The sequence below is a fragment of the Brachyhypopomus gauderio genome, chromosome 1, assembly GCF_052324685.1.
Source record: "Brachyhypopomus gauderio isolate BG-103 chromosome 1, BGAUD_0.2, whole genome shotgun sequence".
Classification (NCBI taxonomy): domain Eukaryota; kingdom Metazoa; phylum Chordata; class Actinopteri; order Gymnotiformes; family Hypopomidae; genus Brachyhypopomus; species Brachyhypopomus gauderio.
In genome coordinates, this window is record NC_135211.1 from 47382969 (window position 1) to 47406400 (window position 23432).

At 46.7% G+C, this 23432-nt stretch overlaps 1 long non-coding RNA gene across 2 annotated transcripts in view; it reads left to right on the top strand.

Moving 5' to 3' along the window:
• Positions 1 to 23432, top strand: part of LOC143522847 (uncharacterized) — a 234288-nt gene that overhangs the window by 174921 nt on the left and 35935 nt on the right. For both annotated transcript variants that reach the window (XR_013133152.1, XR_013133147.1), the window contains exon 8: positions 1587 to 1635. This is a non-coding gene — a long non-coding RNA (uncharacterized LOC143522847). The remainder of the gene's footprint in view (positions 1 to 1586; positions 1636 to 23432) is intronic.

Consider the following 23432-nt stretch of genomic DNA (forward strand, 5'->3'; position numbering starts at 1 on the left):
TGTATCTCGGGCGTCAGTGATGAGTCGATGATGAGTGATGAGGTGTCCATCTCTTCACCATGTTGGCTGTGTCATCCTCCTTCCCTCTTGGCCTTCTGATTTATTCAGTCCCTCTTCTGTGGAAGCCATTTTCCCAAGCTGCCAATGTCAACATAATTATCCCAATTAGTGTTAGTTCAACATGGCTGGAGTGGTTTCACTAGCGATGGAGCTTTAGCACTTTAACGAGAGCATCCCGAATGGAACCTTCCCTCAGTCTCCTCCCACCCACAGCTAGGCACTTGGTTCCTATGGAGACCGTTGTCAGAAGTGACATAAGGGGAAGAGTTTCCTTTTTTTTTTATGCTCTCCAATAAAACGAAAATTAGCTGTTTTATTTTCATCAAGCAATTGTGGGGGGAAAAAAAACAAAAATAAATACTGAGATCTAAAAACTGCTGTGGAGAAAAAGGTTAAACTCGTCTAGGAACAAACTCGTTTATCTCCCGGTCCCACGACACTTGTGTAGTCGACACACACTCTGAGCACACCATGGATTCCAGAACCCTATTACCTTAAGCTTCTTAATCTCGATGTTCTGAGCGTTCAGACACGGGTCTTGATGTTCTGGGCGTTGAGATGCCCCCCCCCCCCCCCCCCCCCCCCCAATCCCAGCCGTGTGTTCGGGGAATCTGCCCGTGTCGTTTCCTGACAGAAAGAGAGATGTTATCGTTAATTTGAAATTTGCGTGTGTTTGTGGTTTGGTGGGCACACGTCTACCGACAGCGTAACCTGTTTATAAGCAATATATGTTGTTAAAGCTATCAGATACAATAATTAGTTCTGTCTTCATTGTTCTTCCAAGGTAGTTTTGTATATTTATCTGTTTGCGTAACACGTTATTACATGCATACTGTTTCACTGTGTGTAATAATGGTACACTGGGCACAGGGTGCAGTCAATGGAGGGTTTCTGTAGATGGGCACGGCTGTGTGCAATCAAGACCTTGCTTAACACACACACACACACACACACACACACACACACACACACACACACACACACACACACACACACACACACTTGATTAATTGAATCTGCAGTCTTTGCAGTGTGTTGCTACACTGCTGCTGACAGACAGGCTTTGGCTGTGGAGAGTGTGTGTTTTGATTGCTGCTCATATTCGTGCTGTCACTGGTTCCCTCCTGTTCTGCACTACCTCTCCTCCTCAGTCTCCAGACAGATGCTGACAAAAAACAAATGGGTCTCTCTCCCACTTTCTCCCCCCTCTCTCATTCTCTCTCTCTCTTTTTGTCTATCTCCATCTCTATCTCTCATTTGCTGCCTTTTCCTGTTTCAAAAACTTCGTAAATGTAAATCTTAACAATGGTCATCTGACAGTGTCAGCTAGAGAGACACACACGCACACACACACACACCTGCTCATACCACAGCACCAACAGTCACATCCAGTGTATAATTGGGGCTGTCTCTGTATCCGTTAGAGCTGCGTGTGTAAAATGGGGTTGTACATGTACCCCTTGGGGTACCATCAGAACCGTTCTGCGGGAAGTTCACTCACCCTTTCTCTCTCATCATTCCTGCAGGAATCAATGGAGAAAATGTTCCACTGACCTTCACGTCCGCGACCTCAAGGTAAAAGGGCCGGGCTCCCTTCTCCTGGGCCACTTCCTCTCTCCTCTGAAGCTGAGGAGCAGGGCTGACTGATGCTGCCTGTGTGCGGGCAGCCCTGCGTGGGGGGGGTGGGGAGGGAGAGGGGCTAGTGTGTGTGTGTGTGTGGGGGGGGGGGGGGGGGGTTCAGTGTGGACGGGGGTTTTCTTAGCCTGACTGAACGGAGCTCTGTGGGGAAATGCTGTGTGTGAGGATTTGCTGTGGACATGGAGCTGTGTCTGGATTTAAAACTGTGTTTACAGCCAGCAGCTGCTCTGCTGTGTTTGTGTTGTGGTTGGCGGTGATGCTCCTGCCGGTACTTTTTACCACGCTGGGGTGTTTTAGTGTGGAGGGTGGTGCTGTCTGTGGGGTACAAGAAGCTCTAGGGTTGCTGTTGAAAACCAACCAGCTTAACGAATGAGGGTCTGAAACTCAAATGCGAACGGTCAGAAACGAATCCAGATTCTGCCACGCAGAAGGTGAACTGTGCGGTGCTGTGTGTCCCAGCTGTCCTAGAGACCCGTATGGCGCTGCTCCTGCGTCTCATGGTGGTTACACTGCCAGGTCTTCAGCAGTGCTGATGAAGGTCAGATAGTCAGGTTTCCCCCATTTACTGTCAGACCTGCTTAAAGGTTTGTCACAGTTCATCAGTCTGGATATTTAGAGGTTGCAGTAAGTTATACATCCAAGCTGGTAATGACCAATTGTATTGTTGAATGACCCAGACATAATGTAATGAATACATGCAATGGTTTGCATATATTATAATGATTATGTCTAATGATTTGCACATAACAAATATGCTGAGTGGTTTGAAATGGCAGTAAGGAGAATGATGGAAGATGGACATCACTGCAGATGTTTGAGTTCTTCTCTCCTTCTTGCACATCACCTTTTATTACTTAAATTCAAGATAAGTTCTTAAAACCGTAAAATGAGGGTTACGTTGTGGATGTGTATCTGAGGAGTGAGGAGAGGGAAACTGTGTGTGTGTGTGTGTGTGTGTGTGTATATATGTGTGTGTGTGTGTGTGTGTGTGTGTGTGTGTGTGTGTGTGTGTGTGTGTGTGTGTGTGTGTGCATGTGCGTGCGTATTTGTTGGGAACATTACTTTTAAAATACATTTTACTACAGATTTCAGAACACAAAACCATAAAAGTATTTTGATATCTACTCTATCAAATTAATAAGGTTTGGCTAGCCAAAGAAACATCCTTGATTGGCTCGTAACACCTATAGCTCAGTAAAAAACAATAAAACAATAATAAGAACTGCAGCTTGGTGAATATTGGGTTCCATCTGCCCCCCTACAGATCCAGAACAGGAGGATGTGATGGTGTGTGCCGGCTCACGGAGTCACGGGCCAGGCTGTCTAGAGCAGTGCACGAGGGCACGTGCACGGAGCTGAGAGAAAGCGCCGTAGCAGGCGTTACTGTCATGCCACAGAACGTGAGGGAACCGCGTCACGTCTTCAAACGGTCATGAGCGGTTTAAAGGGCAGAGGGGGAGGGGTTTATGCTGCAGATGAGCGGTTTGGGATAACAACCACATGACTGCACTAATGGACGTTTGTCATCAAATCTCTGGATGACCGTACAGAAGCTTTTGAGAATCACCCTCTCAAGGCCCGGAGCTGGGAGGCAGCTGGGCTTGGGCACAGAGCACACCAAGTACTGAGAGGGTTCTGATAAAGCACAGGTTGCCTTATACAGTGCAATCTCTCTTCATTTTCCCAACATCATGCAGCTGACACACACACACACAGATTTGGCCGTGTGAAATGTACCCTGTTCTATGCAGTATAATAGACGGCCATCAATAAAAGCATGACATGAATTTCTATTTCATGAGGTCTCTCCCTCTGTGTGTCTCCCTCTGCCCGCCCGCACCCCCTCCCTCCCCTCCTCCTCCTCTCTCGCTCTCTCTCTCTCTTTCTCTCTCTCTCTCTTACCCTTTGGCTTATTTTGATCAGTCTGTTTCCATCTAAATGTTAGCGCATTTGCTCCACAACACCCTACTGACAGATGACTCTTCTGTATCCAATCCATTTCCCAGGGAGACACAAACACATACACACACACACGTACGCACACACACATGCATGCACACCCAGAATCATTGACACAATGGCACAAACAGGCTTATTTTGAATCGACTTTAGAGGTGCATTATGGTGAAGCCAGGCTCGCTGTGTGTCCCCGGTTAGCGTGCTGGAGAGCGTGCTCACGGACAGAGCCGCACAGCTGCCTGGGGGATTGCAATTCTTCATGCACGCTGCAGATCACGCTAGAAATCCAATGTGAAATTGGGCTACAGGCCACTGAGTAGTGTCAGCCTCTGATGCACATGGTTCCCAGTGAAAGGGGTCATTTATATGGATTAGTTAATGTTTCTTTAGGAGAGAGAGAGAGAGAGGAGAGAGAGAGAGAGAGAGAGAGAGAGAGAGAGAGAGACGGAAAGCCGATAAATAAGGCCTCTTTTCAGAATAATCACTGGTCTGTTTTCTTTTGTTTTTTATTTGTGTCTCGCTCTCTCATCAGTGTCCTCTTTATGTCACCGGATCAATTATTTGAATTGCTTGATGGAAGAAGAAAACCAATCCTTCAGTCCAATGAAAAAGCTCAAGCAGTTATGGTAGGGAGAATTATCGAGTTATTTTTGATCTTGCACAAATGCTCTTATGTTAGAGTACATTGTAAGTAGTGTCCCTGGTCTGCTGGCCTGGTGAATTTAAAGCCATTAGGTAGTATTCCATAAGGAGCTGAAATGAATAGATAACAAAAAAATAATAAAAGCACTAGAGACAGAGACAGAGAGTAGAATGATGTTGATTTTTGACAATTTTGAAATTGTCAAATAAGCGTGTTTGTGAGTGCGTGTGTGAGTGCGTGTGTTCGTGCGTGTGTGTGCGTGTGTGTACATTTAGCGTGAGTATCGTCTTCTTCCTGCCTCCCTTCACAGACCCAGTGGTAGGAACAGCTGTCGTCCTCTGGAACACATGGGTCCAAATGGGCTGTAGCAGGCCGGAGAAGGATGTTGTGTACCTCTTTAGACATCACCCTCTGGTTTTTCCTGTGTATGGGGACTCGATGGTCCTGGGTTCACAAACTGTAGGGTCCCTGTAACCAAGACACTAAGCCTCCAGATTCCACCATTTCGATTGATCTCGTTTCTATTGATCATATTCCTAAACAGATAAATGTTGTCAAGCTTGCGTTGCTGACAGACAAGACCACTCTGATTGGTGGCACAACATTTAATAGATTGAACTTTAGAATGAGTAATTTATATTTAAATACTAATTGAATTTAGTCTCTTAGTATTTAGTCTCTTCTTTAACATTTTTAACATAGTTTTCTTATGTGAAACTTCATATATGCAAGATGTTTCACAAAATCTACTGTTACACTTGAAATTTTTCTTAACAAAGCAAATAGTATTTCCAGAACCTTCCACTGATGGTTCAGTGTAATTTCTGTGGTTTTAGTTTGGATTTGAATAGTTCTGACAATTTTGTTCAGGTTTTATCTAATATTTGTGTTCTAGATCTATGAAAAGCACCTGTTCATAAAAAAAGCAACTGGATGGTGACCCCTCACTCACGGATGGACGGGACACAACATTCTCCACAAGGTTGCTGCAGCAGCAGTCTAGTAACTTGAACATGTGTTGGCACTGTGAACTTTTGGGATCAACAGGGTGACACGGTGGTGTTTGGCGTCGATGACGCTTTGTGTCCTCGTAATTGTTTGTTTTGTTGCCACTAGTTTGTGGAGGCGCTGCTGTTTCAGCTCCTAACACAGGCTTAAAAGGGTCCTATTACGTCCTGTTTTATACCTTCCTTGCCTTTATTGTGTTATACAGCTTGTTGTGCACGTAAACAGTCTGCAAAGTTACAAAGCTCCAGGTACATGCCTGAGTGAGCTATTCTCTCCCACTGTTCTCGGCTGCCTGAAACGCCTCATTCGAATTTCAGAAATTTTCTTTGTTACTAGGTGATGTCATCACATAACACTTGGCATATCCTCGCACAATGCACAGGAAATACTAGAGGTCAGGAGAGGTTTGCCCAGTTTTCTAGCCATGTTAAGAATACGCTGTGCTCTGCGTTGAGTGTATCCTTTGTACACTCTGCCATAGGTAGAACCACAAATAAATCTGTGGTTAAAATTAATTTAAATTAGTTGTTCATTTTTTTTTTAAGTATAGCTTGAAAACAAATCGTGCCTTAAAAGAAATACAACAGTAAAGCAATGCCAATTTTCAGTCCAAACTTTCATTTTTCATCATTTTTAACCAAATCTTACAGACTACACATCGGGGTGGAATGAGTAGAGTTAGCGCTGCTCTGGCAGTTATCCAATCAGAGCTGAGTGGTGAAATAACCAATCAGAGCAGACTGGGATCATCAGGAGGTGGGACTTAAAGACATAGGAGTCCTAGCAGAGAGTTTTAGACAGAGGGTGAAAGGAGATATACAGTAGGAGAAAATAATGTGTTTTTGGAACACTGAAGCATGAAATTCTGTCCTAGTAGACCCCCAAAATAAAATTATGCATTTGAAAATGAGCATAATGGCTCTGCTTTAAGACCAAACTGGCAGCCATTGCTGTCAGAAAGGGCATCCCCTCACAGAGAGATGTTAGCACTGGCCTCGCTAATCCGCACACACACACGCTGGCAGTTTAACACACCAAAGCTCTGTAATGCCACGATTTACACACTTCAATTTGCCCAAGCCTCCATCAGCCAAGAGCTATGGCTTCGCTGAATTAGTCTCTCTCTCTCTCTCTCTCTCTCTCTCTCTCTCTCTCTCTCTCTCTAACACACACACACACACACACACACACTCCTTGGATGCTATTAGTGGGACGAATCCCCAGTCTTTGGCTAGGCGGTTGATTGAAAGCTGTGTTTATTGATTTCATTGTCAGTGGCCCTTTCTCAGGCTTCTGCCTGTGGGATGGTGTGGGCTCCGTCAGCCCCTCACCGCCTGCCCGTGCCGCTCCGTACAGTCGCTCTCTCCCCGGTGGATTCATCACGGCCAGACGCCAGTCTCGCCCGCGGCTCCTTCAGCCCGGCCCAAAGCCCCTCTCCTCCTCCTGGGTTCAGTGGATATCACTCCCCTGCAGTTCCGTGCAGTAGCACCACGGCCTCCAGTGATCAGTCTCACACACTCGCCTGCGTCTCTCTATACGTGTGTAAACGTGAACATACACAGAATTGTAGGGAAGCACACAGACAGATGAAAGACCTCTGTCCAAAATCTTGTTTGGAGGTGCAAAGCCAAAATGATGTTTAATGGTCCCAAAAATTTAAGAACTGGTGTGAAATGAAGGCGAGATAGGAAGTATCCTCACGAGAGGCAGGAAGTGTCCTCACGAGAGGCAGGAAGTGTCCTCACGAGAGGCAGGAAGTGTCCTCTTGAGACACCATCAGTGTTGCAGTAAACTTCTCCAACCGTAAATCTGCAAACAGAGAAACTCACTTCTTTATTCATCACAAACATAAAATCATGGAAAGATTTAAATGCTGTGATATAAAATTCATAAAATTCACAGCATATGTCTGGGTGTTCAATATTTCCTATATATATATATATATATATATATATATATATATATATATATATATATATATATATATATATATATATGGGAAGGGTTCTTAGTTTTAAAACATGTAAATTATTGGGGGGGAATCAGCAATTGGTTTTAAATTTAAAATGCAATCAGGGCAGCAGTCGTGTAGTGCAATCAGTGTTCCTTCATAACGAGAGAGAGTGAGAGAGAGAGAGAGAGAGAGAGAGCAAGAGCTGAGACAGAGTTTAAGACAATACAGATTAATGGCATTGCAGAAACAGCTCAACATGGTGCAATCAAACCGAAGACTTGATGCATCAGACTCCAAACTGCTCTTGTTTATATGGCTGTGATTCACAGTAATGTGGGTTTACAGCAGACTCGAGCCTTCAAGTCATTTTGCATATCACAGCTTTATCAAGTGTGTGTTTTTGTGTGTTTCTCTTCTTTAAGCGTTAGCTGCAGCCATGTCCCTCTGTCCTGTCACTGTAATTACAGTAAGAGTGGAATCAAGTAGGATAATTAGTCTCGTAACAGGATTCCTGCTCCGGTTTCAGCTCTGTCCCGCAGAAAGGCACGCTGGCTGCCTGCTGTCCTGACACGTCTGGACCAAGCTAATGATACGCAGGCAGCTTTCACTCCTCAGATGCTGAACTTCTCAGAGATGTGAGCATAGGCTGCTAATGACCCCACGTTTCTGGGATTTTCAGATTGGTATTCTCATGCATCGCTGTCGTTATTGCCACCATTGTGGTCGTTTTCCCATTAGAACATTAGAGATTGGTTTGGCATTATTGCTACGTGGTGAACGAACAAAGACATTTGACAGAGAGTGGAAGGGTGTTTCTTATCTTTATGTAGCACATTCAAAGGCTTTTATAGATGATTATTACTGCAGCATCTATAGCACATGACAGAGGGGATTAGTATTGTATACTACTGGAGTATATACTGTACAGAGGGGTTATAGTGGTGAGGGTGGTTAGTACTGTGGTGCATGTAGAGGGGACTAGTATTGAGATGTGTGGTATATACAGAGGGGATTAGTACTGTGTAGTCCTGACATTGCCATACAGACTGTGATGCACAGAGTTCCACAGTGCTGGAAGAAAGACTCTGAACTCTAAGACCAGGAGCCCTGCTCAAGCACAGATAACACACACACACACTTCACATCTGCCCAGTCAACCTGAAAGACACGCGCACACACACCCTTCACATCTGCCCAATCGACCTGAAAGTTCAACTCTCCCCCCACCGATTTTCTTTGGGTCAGCTGCGACCACCTGACCACCTGAAAAAAAAAAAGAAAAAGGAAAGAGACCAGAACCCCCCACCCCACCCCACCACTCAACCCCCCCTCTTTGTGATCCATCTGTGTTTGCTCAGGGCTCCACATCTGGGGGCACTGGGTAGTGTGAACATTGTATCAGACCTTAGAGGCAATTGGTGATCCAAGCGTTCAGGACAGCGAGAAGCACAGGTTTGCAGAGTGTGCAACTCTTCTTTAATAGTTTTCCAGAAACACACACACACACACACACACACACACACACACACACACACGCTACCTGAACTAAACTCATAAAGGCTCTGGGACGAAAACAAGTACAATACATAGCTGAATCTCTCTGTGCTCCGTCTTCTGAGGGTTGATGTGATGCTGATGATGGCTGTGATCCTGTCGGAGCGTTTAGACCCTGAACTCTCTTCTCAGGCCCATCTCAGCCCTCGCGGACTCCGCCCACTTTAGCTCAGCTGGGGGCTGTAGGCTCGGTCCACACGTGAACTCCTGGGCCTGGCGGGCCAAGCTGTAGGACTCTGAGTTTATTGACAGCCCCCTGGATAGAGGCTGGTAATCTGTTCTGCTGGGGTTGTAGTCTCTGCTGTGTTTTCCTCTTTGATTGCATCCATTGTTTTCTGAGATCTAATACTATCAGAGGAAATTGGTTGGAATCCTGCAGTGTGAATGAGAACTAAATTATAAACGTACACTGTGTTAAGTGATTCTGCTAACAATATACAGCATACAGAGCATTGCTAATCTCTGTAATTATAACACACCTAACATACTGCACAGTTATTGCCTAGAATCATGGTGGAATAGTGGGTGATGCTGTTCGCACATACACATGTATGCCTTTATGTGTGTGTACTAATGTGCCTAAATTCATTCTTGCTTGTGGCGAGTGTGTGTGTGTGTGTGTGTGTGTGTGTGTGTGTGTGTGTGTGTGTGTGTGTGTGTGTGTGTGTGTGTGTGTGTGTGTGTCATCACCCAGCTTCTAAGTTTAATTCCCTACTTCCTGAGCACTTAATTAAACGTTTGCCTGTCTAATGGTTTTCCATGCCGGTTGGGATGTAGTGTCTCAGGCCTGCAGACTCAGACCTGTCTGCCAGACTGATGTATGGGCCAGTCTTCTTTCTGCCAGCCCTGCAAATGTGTGTGTTGATGAGAGCGGTTCGCCGATACCTCCACAGGCCACCCAGGCCAGGAGCATCGGCGTCTAGATGTTGGGTGGAGGCTAGAGACTCTTCCACAGAGTGGGGCAGTTTTAGATCTACAGCACAGTTTCATACTCGAGATGTCCTTCACACAGGAACACTAGAAAACAATCAGATAATTAAAAATAAAATAAAATAATGAATTTAAGGAGGAGAATTTTGGAATAGTGTTGAATTAAAAATGCAGTAGTTGGAGTAAAGAGTAAGTCATCAAGGTCAGTCACATGTGCAAGAGGATAGGAATGGCTTTTATTAATCCAGAGTGAAACCTGACTCCATGTGGGGCTTCTAGAAGTTCTTGTGGAAGCAGGTTCCAGAAGATCCACGTAAGGCAGGCATGCTACGTCACGGGTCATACCGATGCTTTACAAGCCATGTAGTGCCCATCAGCCCAGCAGGGGGCGTCTGTGAGCGATCGACGCCTGTGAGCGATCGAGAGAGTGAGATAGATGTGCGTTCGTAGTTGAAGAGGGTAGCGTGTAGTCTGGAGCCGTATGACGGACATCCCACTCGTGCCAAGCGTGATCCACACGTACTGGAACCTCTAGCTGTAATGACTTGCTTTTGGCCAAACTTTGTGTTTGGTCTTAATATTCCCATTGCTGCCTTTGCCAGCGTTTGATCACATCATTTTTCTTTTAAAATTGCATGATAAGGCAATAAGATGTAAATTTTTGTAAGGAGAATAGATTCATAGTAAGAAATAACTTTTATTAATAGTTTAATTGTGTAAAGGTTGCCTGATCTTTTAGTGTTTTAATAGGCTTAGCCAAATGGAAATGGCACCAGACCCTCAGTACTAAGTGCTCTGGGTTAATTTAGATGTTTGCCATGACCGGATCTCCATGGATACAAGGCAGAGGTTTGGTTTCCATTGTAGCTCCTCCCCATCTGTAGCCCTGTGGTGGAGAAGCTCCGCCCATCTCACAGAGGAGAGAGGAGTTCTGCGCAGACGTCTGGGGCTGATGTCTCTCTGGAGGGGGCGGGCATGGAGGCGGAGTCTTCAACACGCCCGTCTGCCTCCGCTGAAGTGGTACCTGGAGGGTGATTGAACGTCGGTTTGCCGTTACCAGGGCCGTCGGCCATTACCGGCCCGTTGTGTTTGGTGGCTAGTGGATGGTATAGCTCTGTGGGACTGTAATGAGAGAGATTTAATGATGATGTACGTTATTAAAGCTCACTGTGGACCAATAAAATGAGAACTGTTAGGATGGACAGGCATGTGTGCTGCCCGTGGACTAAATATCCTTATTTTGTATTTATGAAATGAGTGTCCTAGTGATGTGTTAAAATATTTTAAAGCAAACATTCCAAACCACTTACATAACCCTGCAGTGAATTGTGGGTAGAAGCATCGTTAATTGCAAAGGTGTAAAGTGTGTGTATGAGAGAATCAACATGGGCCTTATGCTTCAAATATAAGTCTCTCATTCTAGTTGTTTTGAATTCCTCAGTCTAAACCCCCCCAAGCTAATGAAGAGCACCTCTTTCATCAGCGGCCGGTTCAGTATCTGATGGGGAAAATTAAGTTGACCTCTCCACAGAGCCCCAGGACTCCAGGAGGTGAACCCTGGATGGCTGTCTCCTCTAATCTCTCTGCTTCTCCTCCTAGGCTTGCGATAAAGCCTCCGACGTGCTAATGCTAAGGGCTAACGAGTGCCTTATCAGCTTTGGATATTTGATGTTAACACCTCCTTGAAGTAAAGATTCCCACTGAAACTGGTTCTAGTTCCTCAGTCTTTCATGTCAATCTGAACGGCGTCCGAGGTAGCAATTAAAAATAAAGCGGATAAGCATGCTGAAGCTGTTGCCGGCTAGCGTGATTATTCCAAACTCGCTTCTCAGCAGTACTCGTCTGTCGATACAGTCGATACTTTGTCAAACACACACGTGTACATGTGCGCGCGCGTGTGTGTGTGTGTGTGCGCGCAGGCGGGTTTCTTTGTGAAACAGCGCGGTGAGTGTAATTAGTTGGGTTTCCGCGAGACCGCCGGTGCGTGTTATTGTCTTCGGTACTGGTTCCTAGTGGAGGATGCTGGTGGTGTCACGCTGCCTTCCCACCATCAATAATGGGAAAAGCAGAACAGTGTGTGTGTGTGTGTGTGTGTGTGTGTGTGTGTGTGTGTGTGTGTGTGTGTGTGTGTGTGTGTGGCTGGGAATAACAGTGGGCAGTATCGGGAATAGCAGGGCATGCTTCCGAAGTGCTGTTTTTATATGTGAAGAGGGTAACCATGGAGATGACTTAATGGCATGACATCATTCTTTTAAAAATGGTGTATGTGACCCGGCGGGGGTGCCAGTGACCAGCTGTCCCCCGTGTCCCAGTGGAAGGCCTGGCCTGTGCTGATGGAGGCAGTGCTGAGCCCATCTTCACCAGTTGAAAGTCTTTTCCAATGTACTTGTTTCATCAGATAGATGTACAGTAAATAGTTGGTGTGACGGCTGAGCCAGCAATCGACGCCAGAGAAGTGATGGATTGTCAAAAGACCGTCAACTACAAGTTAATTATCCTCTCGAAGTAATTAATCTTTGGCTGTAGATAGCCGGGATGTGTTATTCCTGGCTAGGTGAGGGAGAGGAGGGGAACGCTGGTGTTTGGGGGGGAGGAAGAGTGGATGTTCTGAGTGCTTATCAGAGCTCCGGGCATCTCATGTCATTGTGTTGGGGGAGGGCGGGGTGCAGAAGATAAAATATTAACTGAAATACAGCTGGGAGTGATGGAAAATAAATGGGTTTGGCGACGCCGAGCGCAGTTTTTCTGAGATTTATCACGCGCAGACTGAAAGCGATGTGATCCCGCTGAAGTCACCAGCCCCGCCGCCAAACGGTTCAGAAACACGCCGCACCCGCAGCCCGCCATGTTTATGTAGAGGAAGTGTTTATTTTCTTTGGCCCAGGTTTGATTGATTAATGGATATCTCACTGCTGGATCAAGAGCGGATTGCTATAGCTATTTCTCATGTTGTCACATGCTTGTGAGAATCGGTGTCAATCTCTGGACTGCACGCACACGTGCGCACACACACTTGTGCGCAAACACACGTTTGCACACACTCACATACAACGCATCCAGTAAAGAAATAAAGAATAAAGAAATACTGCAAAGTCAAATAAAAATAATAGAAAAATATTTGCAATATTTGGTGTGATCTGATCTCCTAGTTGCTAATGATATTTCCCAGTTGCCAAACATCCTCCCCAGTTACCAGAGCTAAAGCTGCACATATAAATGACTGTGTTTCTAGCTGCAAGGCTAAGCCAACAATTAAAGCCGCCAAGGCCTTTTCCTGTCTGTTTGTCAACAGGTTTTTACGTGTTTGACTAAAGGAAAATTGAGGCGGGGGGTGGTGTTGGGTCAGTATTGACTGATCTGGACAACCTCTGTAATTACCTGCGTGTGCACAAGTCTGTGTTAGGGTCAGTATTATCTCTGGCCATTTAACAGGTCAATGGTCTTAGTTTCCGTGGCGATAAATTAACTGCGTGTAAACATCGTCTTCAACCTTGGTGAGAGTGATGGAGATGGGAGGGCCTTGTGGTGTGGGGACGGGCGTGAGTTAGTGCTGGCGCCCACGCTTCGTACCCGTCCGGGACTCCACGGTCCGCTTCACGTGGCCTGTCTGCTCGGTGTCCAGCTGATTCAGGGCAGGAAGGGCTGTGCGGAGAGCTTGTTTGGCTGGCTGCTTCTCCGCCACTGTGTCGTATGATGGGAATTTGAAGTGAAGTTCTGGCATGTGAAAGTGTTGCATATTCTATGAGTCATCCTCATAGTTTTCTGATGTATGCAAATTCAAACAAGCAAATGTTCATACATATTCATAATTACACTGCCCTACATGCAAAGATACAATGCAGACATGCATAAATCTTTAAATACTCTACTCGCGCACACACACACACACACACACACATACACACACACACACCACAGACAAACGCAAGACGGCGCAGGTCTCTGTTTGTCCTTTTACACTCGTTCTTCCCACTGTGTCCTTGGTGTTGAACCGCTCCTGATCCACACATCCACGCCACTGTGGACCTCTTCATCCCCAGACATGAGGCTGTGTTTCTGTGCATTTCTATCTTCAAAGACGTGCAGTATTCACATGCAGGAGATGAGGACGGCCTTTCCCAGATACACACTCAACACCTCTAACACTCCCACTTGATACATGATCTATGAAATAATACTTCAGCTGTGTATGTAAAGTTTCTGAAATACTGAACGTGTGCTCCATTTAAAACTCTCTCTCTCTCTCTCTCTCTCTCTCTCTCTCTCTCTCTCTCTCTCTCTCTCTCTCTCTCTCTCTCTCTCTCTCTCTCTTGTATTCTCTTCTCTCCAGTTCTCATGTTCCGCCCATTGTTTTTTCTGAAGCATCAGCACAATTCAGTAATTGACATCATTTGCATTCTAATGGATTCTTATCAGTACCGCTGATGGACTAAACAGCAGTTTGGTTGTGATGTGCTGTAAAAGCCCGGTGTCACCCCGCTTTTGCCCCGGCAATCTTTATGCACAGGGGGTAACTTCCCCACACTTCACGCCGCTCTGGAAACAGAGTTACAACAGTTATAGTTACACAGTTATAGCTGCTTACACTGTCACCAGTGTGCCACACACTGACCTACGATCAGCTATAGCCCTTTCACCAAATAGTAAATGGTAACTGCATGGGTGTGATGGATCTGATTCCAGCAAAGGACTGTTCTGCTAGAAGTGGTCCCGCGAAATGATGCAGGGCCGTGATGGTTTTCTCTCTCAATCATTTCTGTATCACATCTCATCCTGTGCAGAGTGTGTGTGTGTGTGTGTGTGTGTATACACCAGTAGTGGCTTTCTCCAGCTGTGATCACTGGTCTTGGATGTGTCAAAGAGCTGTCGGACCCGACGGAGGGAGAAAGAGAGAGAGATGGAGAGGGGGAAAGATCAGCGACCCTCTAATCCAGACTGACATGCTTATAACACTCCGTTCACCTAAGCTCTCATTTCAGGATTATCGTATTAATCCAGGCTTGTTTATAAGATACGGCAGCTATCGAGGGAGTCTATCTGTCAAGTTTATCTCTGCCTTTCCCCCCCCAAGCCCTCCGGCCTGGAGCAGAAGATAAGTGTGGGATGAACTACAGGCAGGGAACAGGAAAATGGATCTGAGAACAGAAAGGTAGACGCAGCTCCAGTGCAGGCAGCCTGCTGCACCAGTGTGATCAGGGTTGACCACCACAGCCCTGGCACTGGCACACGGGCACTCCGTCTAGAACCCACCTCGCCAGCCACGGAACCTTGGAATCTTCGGACCAATTCCAGACTGTACCGGAGCGTTCTAGAACTGCGAAGAGGTTTACGGAACAGCCCTTCTGGAAGTTCCAGAACCCTTGGCTGATTGAGGAGCGTTAGGCACGTTCATGCTTGTGTTCTCTTACGCAAAATAACCAGTAAACAAATGACACCACTTAGCAGTGTTCTGGACCAGCAATCGTAGCCCTGGATGTCTGAACCATGAAGACCTCATCACAGCAGATCTCGGCTTGCTTAAATGGTGTGATGAAAGAGTGTAGTTAGGTTTGCATCAGAGCACCCCCACCTCCAGGAGACATCCTGACCCCAGATTATGATTCTAAGCATTGCGAAAGTTCAATGATGAAACATCTTGGACTGCCATCAGCAAGCGTACTTGATTGAGTCTCGGATTAAGTTGCCACAGATTAAGATTCAGATTGTGATGAGCAGCGACCTGACCTGGTTTGATGACGGCAGCCTGGCTTTACACATCACAGCCTGGTTTATTTGGTTGCTGAAGTCTAATATTTAGTCTGTTTTTAATGTGTTCTAAATAAATGTAATAACCAGTCTAAGCCGCATAGATGACCCTACCCACGTGACCACTGGGCATTTGTTTCTTCAGCTCTGCTGAGCCAGACTGATGTTCCTTCTGTTACTGTTCCTGAATAACCCTGACGATTCTGAGTTTATGCCATTAGCCTGCAATCACCTGGCTTTTAGGCTCTATCTATCCCTCCCTCTCTCTCTCCGTCACTCTCTCACTCACCCTCCCTCTCCCCCCCCCCCCCCACCCCCCCCACACTCACTGTCTGACCCTAGGCTTTCTCCCTCCAGATAATCTTGCACTGCAAGCTCAGTGATTTCTCTCTGTTTCTCTAATTGTACCGCATGTCTGAGCAGCTCTGCCTTCTCTTCCTCTGCCACATAGGCACAGGCACACACACACACACACACACACACACACACACATTCTAAATTCCCCCCTCTCTCTCAGCTGTACATTTTTCTTTCTTTTTCTTTCACTTCTCAGATTTGTCAGTGGTGTCAGAGTGATTAATTCACATGGATAGAGAGAGAGAAAGAGGCAGAAGTGAGGGAGAAGGAGACAGAGAGAGAGAGAGAGAGAGAGAGCGTTTTCCACTGTAAATACCCTGCTGTATATCACTCCAGCGAGCCCTGATTGGAGAATACCAAAACTCATTTCCCAAATATCGGCCATGCTCTGTGACCAGAATTCTGCTCAGCCCCATTACATTACACCCCCCACCCCCCCATTTATTCAAATCACAAAGAGCCTCTCTGGCATGTCGACAGCATGCACGCGTGGTGCGGGTCTCGTCTTCCTGCGCTGTCTCTCCGAGGTGTGCGAGCATTCATATGGAGATGCCTGCGATTGTGTGCCTAGCCATCCAATCGATAGGAGGTCGCCCTCTCTGGGGCCTGCATAAGGAGTGACTAACTGCACTGTTAAGTATAATTACATCTGACTTCAATCAGCCTCTAATGAAACAGCCTCCATCAGTGTGTGGGCGGGAGGCTGGAGTCGTCTAATTGGTCCGGTGCTCGATCGGCTCACTTGGGTCTATAGCCAATGAGCTCAGCATGGCTATGAATTCAGAGGGACGTCATTATATTGATATTAAGATTTCCATAGCAGCCCCAACATGTGCGGGAACTACACCTAAACTTAATCTAACATTAATCACCAACATACACATGAACTACGCCTAACGTTTATCTTGGATGAAGCACACAGATTAAATGTTCCAGTTAATACCGTTTTACCTCTTACTTTCTCTGAAACACAACACGTACTTACGCCTACATCCCTATACCTATACCACATCATTTATCCTCTGACTTACTCCTAACCACCTATGCATTCTTAAAGCTATCCCTAAACACCCAATACATCCTTAAAACTGCTCTTAACTCAGCTCCTTCTGTCTTAGACCCACATTCTCCATCTGGAGGACAGAAGGAGATGGAGAAAGAGAGAATGAAAGAGAGAGCAGGGAGAAAAAACAGGAAGAGAGAGGAAGGGGGGGGGGGGTAAAGGAGAGTGAATTCATCTCCTTCATGAGACTTTCTGAAACTGACCTGGCTCTGAAGAGTTTCAGTGCCTGTGTTAAATTCCCACACCCCCTCATCAGGCGAATAACACAGATGGTACACATCTACCAAAACATCCAAAATATCAGCACTGCCAACACATACAAAGAAACATAACGCCAAAAGAAATATAAAAGCCAAGCTACTATTTACCATGAGTCCAGGCAGACTATTTGACAGATGATTACTATCAAATTTACTGCATATATTTATATTATTCATAATGAATGAATGATATAACTAGCCTTTATAAATAGTAAAACTAACCAGTACTATTCAAAAAAAGGGATAAGAAAGAACTGTTCTACACGTTAGCAGACAGTAGCAGTCAAATGACGCACTAGATTGGCTCTCTGGCTAGTTTTGCTCTAGCACAATTTGTATGCACCTGTACGTTGTTTTAATGGTCTTGTGTTTCCTAAAGCTTCCCAGCCTGATCTCTCATTAAAATCACGCGCCACGCCGTCTGTGTCACAGATGTCTGCCGCGTGGACCGGACACAAATAATTTGTTGTTTGTTTATTAATTTTTTTACATTGCCAGGTTTTAGGGAGAGGGAAACAGCTGTCGAGCCACCAGTTTTTTTCTTTACCTAATCTATAAAACCACTGGCAGAATTCACATGGGCTCAGGTGGATGGACATCACAGCCAGTCCTGAAACTCTACAGTCCTGCTTGAATGGTTCTAGAGTCCTGGTATGTGCTTCTAGAAGCCACACACCTGGTTCCAGAACCAGGCATCATATCCTAGATCTGTTTCGTTTGAGTAAACCAGCGTGATGGGTCTTGTATATGCTATGTTGGTATTTGACTTAAGTGATGTGCTGACCCGGGGAGACAGTGGTCCAATAGGCGCATGAAAGAGCACCGACAGCACCACCTACACAAACCACTCCACCTACACCACTGCTGTCTTGGGAGTTTGAATTGATTAGAGTTTACTGAGACTACAGTTAGCGTAACCCCTGGAACCCATAGCTACATCCTGATGCATGGAGAGCAACCCCAACACTTCCATGATGGGAGCGGGTGTGCCGGTGGGTGAGGGTGGAGTTGATGGTGTAAAGATTTTGGCAGATGGAGGGTTGTGAGCGAGTCGTGCGTCATGTTCTTTTACACACACTGCATCAGACTGACTGCTGTGCCCCTGGGCAAGGTCTGCGCTGTCTAACACACACACACACACACACACACACACACCACACACACGCGCACGCATGGTTATATATGCACGTATAGTTCACGTATGCTGTTTGTTAAAAGTTTGGGACACCTTGACGCATTGGCTTTCATGAAATATTTGATTTTGTCTGTTAATTATAAAAACAACAAATCTGCTGAGCTTTGATAATATAAACACACACTGACGCTGGGCACATGTTACAGCCCTCTGCTTCACCATCATCAAAGTGACGTGTTTTGAAGAGTGGTCTGTCTACAGCGATGAAGTGGTTTATGAGGCAAATGCTGACCTCAACAAGATGACACATTTTGGGGTGTGACATCAGATAAAAGACTATGACATGGTTGGGGTGTGACATCAGATAAAAGACTATGACATGGTTGGGGTGTGACTGTTCAGTTTCGATGCTGAAGAAATATTATTATAATCCAACAAAGAAATTGTTAATTATTAATTAATGATATTTTGCTAGTTAATCCTAAATGTATATCCCACACACACACACACACCACACACACACACCACACACACACCACACACACACACACCACACACACACACACACACACACCACCACACAACCACACACACACCACGCACGCACCACACACACACACACACACACCACACACACACACCACCACACAACACACACACCACACACACCACACCACCACACACACACACACACACACACACACACACACACACACACCACACCCTATAGGGTAAAAATGTGCCCGTCCAAAAGGAAGAAGGTTTGTGAAAATCCTGCCCCCCCCCCCCCCCCCCCCCCCCCCCTGTTGTCTGTCAAAGTACAAATAGCTGACTCAGAAAGATGGTGGGGGGAAATAAAGACAAAACCCATAAAACTACTTAATCTCCATACACACACACACACATACACATACCTACACACACATCTACTCATTAACAGCAGGCTGCCCACTACCTCAGTAAATTAATTAGATGGGCCATGTGCCATAAGAATAAAATCAGGTGTGTGTGTGTGTGTGTGTGTGTGTGTGTGTGTGTGTGTGTGTGTGTGTGTGTGAGAGAGAGAGAGAGAGAGAGAGAGAGAGAGAGAGAGAGAGAGAGGAGAGAGAGAGAGAGAGAATAAGATAAAGGAGAGCGTTAATTCACTAGCATAGAGCCAAAACACCTCTCTAAACCATCCATGTTCCTGGATTCCCCTTCCTCTCTTTCTTTCTGTCTTCCTCTCTCTCTCTGTCTGTCTTTTTCTCTCTCTGTCTTCCCGCTCTCTCTCTCTTTCTCTCTATCTCCTGCACTCTCTCTCTTGCATCTTCTCCGCCCCCCCCCCTTCCTCTCACCTCAGGTAGTATGGGGGTCTAATACTCCCAGGGCTCATGTTACCCTCTTCTGTTGTCAAAAGCCTTTTTTTATTGCCTTTGTTCTGTTTCCATGTAGCAACCCCACCCCTCTCTCACTCCCCCCTCTCATTCCCCTCTCTCATTCCCCCCCCTCTCCTCACTCCCCCCCTCTCACTCCCCCCCTCTCATTCCCCCCTCTCTCACTCCCCCCCCTCTCTCACTCCCCCCCCTCTCTCACTCCCCCCTCTCATTCCCCCCCTCTCTCACTCCCCCCTCTCATTCCCCTCTCTCATTCCCCCCCTCTCTCACTCCCCCCTCTCACTCCCCCCTCTCATTCCCCCCTCTCTCACTCCCCCCCCCCTCTCACTCCCCCCCCTCTCTCACTCCCCCCCTCTCATTCCCCCCCTCTCTCACTCCCCCCTCTCATTCCCCCCCTCTCTCACTCCCCCCTCTCATTCCCCCCTCTCTCACTCCCCCCTCTCACTCCCCCCTCTCATTCCCCTCTCTCATTCCCCCCCTCTCTCACTCCCCCCTCTCACTCCCCCCTCTCATTCCCCCCTCTCTCACTCCCCCCCCTCTCTCACTCCCCTCTCTCACTCCCCCTCTCATCCCCACCCCTCTCTCACTCCCCCTCTCATCCCACCCCTCTCTCACTCCCCCCTCTCATCCCACCCCTCTCTCACTCCCCCCTCTCATCCCACCCCTCTCTCACTCCCCCCTCTCATCCCACCCCTCTCTCACTCCCCCCTCTCTCACTCCCCCCCTCTCTCACTCCCCCCCTCTCTCACTCCCCCCTCTCATTCCCCCCCTCTCTCACTCCCCCCTCTCTCACTCCCCTCTCTCACTCCCCCCCTCTCTCACTCCCCTCTCTCACTCCCCCCTCTCTCACTCTTCCCTCTCTCTCTCCATCAGTGCTTTTCTTTCTTTCTTTCTCTCTCACGCTCTTGCTCTGTCTTCTTAAGTCATGGCTGACGTCAAGTATTAGTATGATCAACATTCCAAACTCTTTTTAATAACATATGTTGCACTTAAGCAATTAAACTGGATGGATGGACGTTTTCAGATGCATTGATAGGATAGGACTGTGTGTGTGTGTGTGTGTGTGTGTGTGTGTGTGTGTGTGTGTGTGTGTGTGTGTGTGTGTTTTCCACCAAACTTATGAAACACCAAACTGTGCGTCTTACAAGTTACTTCCTGTTTGAATGTGTTCGTGATCATAAATCCGCCATCGACTGACACAGTGATTCCTGCTCCACACAAAGCAGTCTTTCTGCAAAGCTTTGGATCCGGATCAGACGTCCCGATTTAACACCCCTTATACCTCCCCCAGCTTTTTCACGAATGAACCGCCGATGAATCTGTTGACACATCCGTCCACATATGTCTGTGTAATGATATTATTTTTCATTTCCCGGGCACAAAGAAAACACCATTACCCAGCGCAGTGAGTCGTGGCGCGGCATCTCGTGCTCCGCCTCCTCTCTTCCGCCGGGCCCTAATTGAATTACCCCACTCACACAACACGCAGTTTCACAGGGGCTGCCGCCCGCCTGCCTCTCTGTCGTCTCAGGACGTCAGCTGTCGTCTCGGTCTCGATCGTTTCTCGGCTGTGGTCTCGCCGAGTGACGCTGACACGAGCTGATGGGCAGCGTAGGTCTCCGCTTGGGGAATCTCCACCTCCAGGCGTAGGTGGAGCCAAAAGGCAGCTGAGGTTCTGAAGGACAAAGAGAGCATGTGCAAAGACCGTGACGTGATTGCGGGCTGGGGGACAGCAGCACACATGCAGGCTGGAGTTTGGAGACGGGCCTCACTGCAGCACCAGAAGTTCAGTGGGTGGAGCTAAAGCTGATCTAGCTCCTCCCACATAGTAATTTCATTGGATTAAATCAAAATTGACTCCTCCCATCATGCTAGCCTGATTTCAGCTTTGAAGTGCATTGCTGAAATGCTCATTGTCTTCTGGCTGAGATAATGCTTATAGAAAATTTTTTTTGGGGGAAAATCATGATTTAATTGATCAAGTAAAACAACAATAGCACACATTACAAGAGCACATTGGACATCTGATGTTAGAATATCCAAATATCTAAGAATATCTAATTAAATATGTAAATATCTGAATACCTAGTGTGTTAGCCACGTTAGCTAAGTAGCAATCTAAGCAATACAATTAATGTTAGGAGTGTTAGCTGGATACCTAGTGCAATCTGTTGCTTGGCAACAGTCCTAGTCCAGTTGCGAACTGTTTTTGTTGGCAGTGCCAATTAAATAGTTAAATGAAGGGATCATACTCCATTATCCCTTATTACTGTTAACTAATACACAGCGCTTGTAGATCTGATTATGTTCAGGCTCATGTGACCGAATCACAGCATGCGTGATATACATTGTACATGACTCTTCCTTCTCCCTCTCGTGTGATCTTGCTTACCTATTTATCTCTGCGATAGGTGCCTGCTTTGACTAATTTTAAGCGTAATGCTTCATGCGCAGGCCTTTAGGACTGATATACATCTGTGGAGAGGTGGAGTGAGGCCTGTGTTCTATAAGCGTTTTAAGTTGAGACTTCGGTCACATACCGTGCACAAGGTTGAGCCTCTTCGTTGCGCTGTGCGGTGACGTTACCGCCATGAAAAGTAACACGCGAGCGGCTCAAGTGGGTGTCTGTGGACCAATGAAAACATGATGTGGGAGGAGCTGGAGGCGGTCCACTGGACCTCTATTTCTCCACTAAGCAGTACGGAACTTGCATATTGTGCTCAGGGTCCAGTTGAGATGTGTGGTCCGCCTGCATGACCCCACCTGCTCCACCCGAGCACACTTCCTCCAGCTGTGTGTCTGCTCACGGAGGGCTGAGGTGGGGACAGCCCGGTCTGGGCTGTGTTACAACAGGCACGCCAGGAACTGGAAGACATTTTAACATGTAGCAGATCGAGATGTAGCACATACTACAACACATTCATATACCTCTGGTCAACCACTGATCTGACCCTCATATAGTCCTAATGAAACCCTAAAACCCCTCACAGACTCTGCTATACTCCTGTTTTCTCCTGATAATACTCCTGCTATACTCCTGTATTCTCCTGACAATACTCCTGCTATACTCTATATATACTTCCTTTGTAGCCATTCTGACAATAAAGCCAACACACAAGGTTTCTGCCATTAACAGAAACCACGGGCCACTAACATGGTGTAAGGAGCATATAGGAGTTTCACATTTCCCTCTTACAGCCATTTACTTACACCTACCTAAGTTACAGTAGAGTGTGTGTGTGTGTGTGTGCGTGTGTGTGTGTGTGTGTGTGTGTGTGTGTGTGTGTGTGTGTGTGTGTGTGTGCAGGCATGCCTGTGTTGTCGTGATTGAAGGAGCAGTTTGCTGGCCCATGATGTCATGTTTGAGTGCTTTAGAAATAGATTGAGGCCACAAGCTGGTGGCTAGAACAATCCTCAACAAAGTACATTCATTTCTTTCCCCCCCACATCTCTCTCTCTCTCTCTCTCTCTCTCTCTCTCTCTCTCTCTCTCTCTCTCATCTCTCTCTCTCTCTCTCTCTCTCTCTCTCTCTGATGTTTTATGAAAGCCACTCTGACAGCTCTGCCTGGTTGCAGGTACACAGTGAGGGATGTGATGCGGTGGCGGGGTAGCCCACCACAGAGGCGTGCAAGCCGTCCGTTAGCGTCAGGAGCCACTAGCATTTCCAGCCACACTGCTGCACCTAACAGACTCTTGAGGTCATGTGACCCCAGAGCACCCGAGCGAAACTAACCCAAATTAGCATGCAGACAC